At 29.6% G+C, this 7,203-nt stretch overlaps 1 pseudogene; it reads left to right on the forward strand.

The window, feature by feature from the left end:
* Window positions 1–4,360: 4,360 nt before the first annotated feature.
* Window positions 4,361–5,494, forward strand: LOC118435544 (annotated as a pseudogene).
* Window positions 5,495–7,203: the final 1,709 nt, after the last annotated feature.

The raw sequence follows: 7,203 nt of genomic DNA on the forward strand, positions 1-7,203 counted from the left end.
TTTTGCAGTCAGTTTCGGCCTGAAATTTGGGGATTCCCCTTATTTTAAAGAAAGCCAAAAATTGGCGGCGAATCACTGTTAATGATTATTAGGTTAGGTAGCCTCTTTAACAAGAAAAGAAGTCCAAATTTAAGCCGCTAACTTAAAATTTTAACGGTTAAACTCCGTTATTTTCTTTTCTATTTTAGTTTAATCCAAAACAAAACATTTTCAATGTTTAAATAAATAACTTATATTTTCATAGAATGTTATAATGTATTATTATTTTCAAGACCAAGTCTTGAAAGCTATAAAAATTAAACAAGTCTTAGTAGAAGAATCAAACCGCCTATAAAAAATCTAAACAGAAAAAACTTCAAGCTAACAGAATTTAAAACATCTGTCTTAGACGACAATAACTTAGATTTATCTATAAACCCCTGCCCGCCTAAAAACTCAACTCAGCCTTGATCCACAAACTTTAAAATTTTTTGCCCATACTTAGTAAGAGGGGCAAAAGTAAAAGTAGAAATATAAGGAAGAAGTCATATTGAGCCTAAAAAATAAATTATAATTGAAGTGCCCCCGATCTTTTTTAATTCCTTTAAATTAAAAAAGTATAGGCTAAGAAAAAAAAATCTGATAATTATTAATAAGATAGAAAGTTTTAACCACAAAGGCAAAAAAATAAAATTTAAAGGAAATATATAAATTCTAAGCCATCCCCCAGCAGCTACCGACATGGAAATTAAAAATGTCATCGGAGCCAACATAATATTTCTTTCTTCTAATATCAGAATATGCCGCTTCCCTATATTATTAAAAAATACAAAGAATAAAAATCGCACGGAATAAGTAAGGGTAAACAAGGTAGAAAAAAAATAAGCAACCCCATAATAAAATTTATACTGCCTTGAAAAAAAATTCAATAATCATGTCCTTAGAATAAAATCCAGATAAAAATGGAAAACCACAAAGAGCTATAGAAGAAATAATAAAATAAAGAGACGTTACAGGACAAGAAATTATTAAACCTCCTATCGCCCGAATGTCCTGGGTGTCACCCATCGAGTGAATAAAAATACCGGCGCATAAAAATAATAAGGATTTAAATATTGCATGTGTAAGGAGATGAAAAAACGCGTATTCATGGAAACCTAAGCCTAGCGATGTTATTATGAGGCCCAATTGTCTTAAAGTTGATAAAGCAATAATTTTTTTCAAGTCCGTCTCAAAATTGGCCCCCAATCCAGATATAAATATAGTCAATACCCCAATAAAAATTAAAAATTTTCTCAGGCCCAACATGTAATTAAACCGAATTAAAAGATAGACCCCAGCAGTGACTAAAGTAGAAGAATGCACAAGAGCTGAAACTGGCGTAGGGGCTGCTAAAGCAGCAGGAAGTCAAGCAGAAAAAGGCATTTGAGCTGTTTTAGTTATCGCAGCTAAAATGACTAAAAATATTATAAAATAAATAACTTCATAGTTGTACATAAATTGAGGATAAAAAAAATTTCAACCACCAAAATTTAACATCCAAGCAATAGATAAAAGAATGGCAACATCCCCCACACGATTAGAAAGAACTGTAATTATGCCGGCGTTAGCTCTTTTAATATTTTGATAATAAATAACTAAACAATAAGACACTAGCCCAAGCCCATCCCATCCTAACAAAATTCTAATTATATTAGGGCTTAAAATTATAAACACTATTCTCAAGACAAAAAAATATACTAAAAAAATAAACCGGATTAAAAATTTATCCCCCTCTATGTATTTAATTCTGTAAAAAAACACCATAGAAGAAATAAACATTACAAGCCCTATAAATCTTAAACTTATTCAATCAAAAATAAAAGTTATAATAATAGAAGAAGAATTAAAAGAAAAAATCTCCCACTCAACAAATACAGTTTCAGCAGTTATAAAAAGAATAAGTCCGACTCGTATTCTCATCAAACTAACAACAAATAGTAAACCTCCTAAATAAAATGGTAAAATTATATACAATATTACTTAAAGGGATGGCCCATCTATAGAATCACAAACTATAATTTTATTATAAACTATTTAGGTCGCCTATTTTCTATTTAAAAATTAAAACATAAAATTAGACCCCAACACCAAAAAATTAACTGGAATAATATGAAGAACAATACTATGTATTTCACGAATATTAACATGTGTGAAACCATAAACAGAATTATAAGAAGACCCATGCTGTGAAAATGAAAATATATAAAGTGTAAAAACCGCCGCTAAAAACGAGCCCAGGGGGAATAATAAAAGTATTCCATAGTCGTACCCTATAATACCGACCATCAAAAAAATTTCGGACAGAAGATTGATGGTAGGAGGGGCAGCAATATTGGCGGCGCAGAGAAAAAATATTAGTAAAGAAAAAATAGGAAAACTTAAAATTAACCCCTTATTAGTAAAAAGTCTTCGTCTTCTAGTACGCTCATAATATAAGTTAACTATACAAAACAACCCAGAAGAAGAAATTCCATGCGCAACTATTATAATTAAAGCCCCTTTAAACCCCCACGAATACAATGTTATTAATCCACCAATAACTATGGCCATATGAGCAACTGATGAATAAGCCACTAAAGCTTTAAAATCATTTAAACGACAGCATAAAATTCCTGTAAAAACCATTCTAGCTAAACTTAGTCCTATAAAATAAGATCTAAACTGTATAACTGAAATTCCTGTGATTATTATGACTCGTAAGAACCCGTAACCCCCTAACTTTAACAAGACACCTGCTAAACTTATAGAGCCGGCCACAGGAGCTTCTACATGAGCCCTAGGGAGTCATAAATGTGTAAAATACATAGGAAGCTTTACCAAAAAAGCTATCGAACCTATAAAAGCAGTTAAAATAAAAAAATTTAATCCTAAAAATGAAGAAAAATATAGGTCCCTAAAAAATAAAGAAACCCCCCCACCGACAACGTATAAATAGACAATTAACAAAAGAAGAGGAAGAGAAGCCGTTAGAGTATAAAACAAAAAATATAAACCAGCTTGAACCCGCTCAGGCTGATACCCCCAGCCTATAATAATCAAAAGAGTCGGAATTAAAGGAATCTCAAAAAAAAAAATAAAAAAATAAAAAGTTGCCCGAAAAAAAAGTTAATATTAACACCACCAATAAAAAAATACAAAAATGTAAAAATAAAAAGAGAACTCCCCAAACCGAAAAATCTTATAACTTGAATAGACTATTAAAATTCTAACTCAAATTCTTAATGTTACTAAAATAGATCTAGTCTCGTCGTAGTAAAATACTGAGTCTATAAAAAACACCTCTGACTGACTTATAAAAGTATAAATAATTAAATAAACAGAAATAAACGTAAAAGTATAGATTAAATTTAATTTAAAACTTTTAATAAACCCTAAAAATAAAAAAATTAAACCTAAATTTGTTATCATAAGTTGAAAAATTGAAAGACTTAAAATAATCCCCACCGTGAGTTCGTCTTATTACTACTAAAATAGACAGCCCTAACGCACCCTCACATGCTGTAAAAGTAACATAAATTAAAGAATAAAAACAGTCCACCTTTCTTAAAAGTATAAGTAATATAAAAAATACCCCTAAGGTAATATATTCAAGTCTTAAAAGAACACAAAAGATGGTCACGCTTGGAGCAAACAATTCAAATTCCAGAGACCACAATAAGCCCTCTAACAAAAGATAAGAATATAAGTTTTTATAGTTAATTTTTATAACATTAGTTTTGTAAACTTAAATATGCTTCAAGCATAAAAACTTCAAAATTAAGTATAATAACTTTTTTTCAACTTCCAAAGCTAATATTTTTTATAAATTAAATTTTGCATAAAAATATTTTTATTGGCTTCTATTACAGTTAGAACTTTATTTTATTTGAGAAGACACCCGGTAATTATAATAGCATTAATTATCTCACAAACTATAATTTTATGCCTAACTGTATGATTATTTATAAAAACCAGATGATTTTCCTATATTTTATTCTTAATTTTTCTAGGTGGACTAATGGTACTATTTATCTACATTACTAGACTGGCCTCAAACGAACTTATAATTTTAAAGGCAACTAACGCCCCCCAAATTTTTATTTTTACAACATTTTTTTTTATTTTTATAATTTTAAATCAAGACTGACAAGATTTAAAAGACGCAGGAGCAAGATTTTTATAGTAAGAATATTTAATTTTTTATACAGATGAAATAACTGTACTTTTGACCACATCCATACTATATCTATTTTTAACTTTAATCATTGTAGTAAAAATCTCAAATAAATTTGAAGCCCCCTTAAAAAATCTTATTTTTAGATAGAATTACCTTCTATAATTTTAAAATTTAAAACAATTAATGATAGCAGAACGAAAAATACATCCTCTTATTAAAATTGCTAACAACGCCCTAGTAGACCTCCCGGCTCCCATTAATATCTCAGCCTGATGAAATTTTGGGTCCCTTTTAGGATTATGCTTAGTAACCCAAATCCTGACTGGTCTATTTTTAGCTATACATTACACAGCAGATGTAGCCATTTCATTTAACACGGTAGCTCATATCACACGAGACGTAAATTACGGATGACTTCTACGAGTATTACACGCCAACGGCGCGTCTATATTTTTTATCGCTTTGTACCTTCATGTGGGTCGAGGAGTCTATTATTCTTCTTATACATACACAATAACTTGAACTATGGGAGTATTAATTCTATTTTTAGTTATAGCCACCGCCTTCATAGGATATGTCTTAATCTGAGGTCAAATGTCATTCTGAGCAGCCACAGTAATTACAAACTTATTATCAGCTATCCCCTATATAGGGGTGATATTAGTACAATGAATCTGAGGGGGGTTTGCAGTTGACAACGCCACCCTCACTCGATTTTTTACATTCCATTTTGTCCTTCCATTTATTATTGCTGGAATAACATTAATTCATTTGTTATTTTTACACCAAACAGGCTCTAATAACCCGTTAGGAGTTAATTAAAATTCAGACAAAATTCCTTTCCATCCTTATTATTCGTTCAAAGATTTATTTGGATTTATCATTTTAATATGGGGGCTGGTATCACTAGCATTAATATACCCCTATCTTTTAGGAGACACCGAAAATTTTATTCCTGCTAACCCATTAGTAACCCCAGTTCACATCCAACCAGAATGATATTTTTTATTCGCCTACGCTATTTTACGATCCATTCCTAATAAATTAGGAGGGGCAGCCGCTTTAGTAATTTCAATTGCAATTTTATTAATTCTACCAGTTACACAAAAAAACAAGTTAAAAAGAACCCAATTTAACCCGTTAAATCAAATAAATTTTTGATTAATAATCAATATTGTGATCCTTCTAACCTGAATCGGGGCCCGGCCCGCAGAAGACCCCTATATTTTAGTGGGACAAATTCTCACTATTGTCTATTTTTTATATTTTATGACTAGTCCTTTAATTACCTCAATTTGAGAAAAAATATTAAAATAATTTTATTTTAAATTATTTAGCTTAAAAAAAGCAACTATCTTGAAAATAGTCCATAGTAGTTTAAACCTTCTAGTAATTTTATAACAACAAAAATCTTTTATATACTATAAACTATTGTATAACCAACTCTACTGGCGTACTAATTTTAATTTAACTAAAATTTATTAACAAACAATATAAGATTAAAAATATAAATGAAAATAAAATTTATTCAAACGGAATATAAGATACTAATTTTATACGTTCTTCTACCTCATTAAATCAAAATTTAAACCTATAATAAATAAACAACAAAGATTAATCTTTTAACATTCTCTATCATGTTATCATGTTATCCCCATAAAACCATTTAAAAAAAAAAAATTAAAAACTAACAACCTCATTTCACTCAACGAGTTTAATTTAAATTTATTAAATAAACAATTTTAAAAGAATAAAAAAAATCATAAAATTAAGTGACACAGGTAGAAAGGACTTTCAAGCTAAATATATCAATTTATCGTAACGAAACCGGGGAAGAGTGCCTCGAACTCAAATAAATCAGTAGCAAAAAAAACAACCAATACTTCCTAAAATAAAAATTCTAGCTCCACCCCCAAAAAATCACCAATCTCACCAAGTAGCTCATAAAGATAATACTTCCGTATTCAGCTAAAAATAAAAGAGCAAATCCCCCTCTTCCGTACTCAATATTAAAACCAGACACTAATTCTGACTCCCCCTCAGCAAAATCAAAAGGAGTGCGATTTGTTTCCGCTAAAATTGACCCTAGCCAGCATAAAAAAATAGGAAAGGAAACTAAAAAAAACCAAACTAAATTTTGGTATAAATAAAATTCATGAAAACAAAATGTACCAATAACAAAAATAAAAGACAAAAAAATTAAACCTATTCTCACCTCGTACGAAATAGTTTGGGCCACCCCCCGGGTGGCCCCAAGTAAAGCATAATTTCTATTAGAAGCCCAGCCGCTAGCCATTAAAGTATACACCCCAAATCTAGTGCAACAAAAAAAAATAAACCACCTAAAAAAAATAAATAAAAGAAGAACTTAATGGGATTACTCTTCAAAGTAAAATTGTTATAAAAAGAGAAAAAACAGGAGCAAAATAAAAGGGGGCTACAGTAGACAAAAGAGGCACAGTTTGTTCTTTAATAAATAATTTAATTGCATCACCAAAAGATTGTAAAATTCCAGTATAGCCAACCTTATTGGGGCCCTTACGAATCTGGATATAACCTAAAATTTTACGTTCAAATAAAACTATAAAAGCAACACTAACCAAGACTCCAATCACTAAAAATAAATAAGAAAAGATTAATATAATTAAACTCAAAAACACTACTAAGTAAAATTTATATTTATATAAAGATTCTAAATCAATTGCACTAGTCTGCCAACTTAGTAAATAAAAAATTTAATATTTAATCCTTTCGTACTAAAATATTAAATTTATATTAAAAGATAGAAACCAACCTGGCTCACACCGGTTTCAACTCAAATCATGTAAAAAATTTATGGTCGAACAGACCATCTAATGAAAATGCTGCCCCTCAAAGAATTTTTAATTCAACATCGAGGTCGCAATCTAAAGTGTCGATAAGAACTCTTAACTTTAATAACGCTGTTATCCCTAAGGTAACTTTTATTAAATTTTCAATTAAAAGTTAATCTTTTTTATAAAAATTTTAGAAAAGAAGTTTATATT

Source organism: Folsomia candida, unplaced genomic scaffold (assembly GCF_002217175.1).
Source record: "Folsomia candida strain VU population unplaced genomic scaffold, ASM221717v1 Fcan01_Sc005, whole genome shotgun sequence".
In the NCBI taxonomy this organism is placed as follows: Eukaryota; Metazoa; Arthropoda; class Collembola; order Entomobryomorpha; family Isotomidae; genus Folsomia; species Folsomia candida.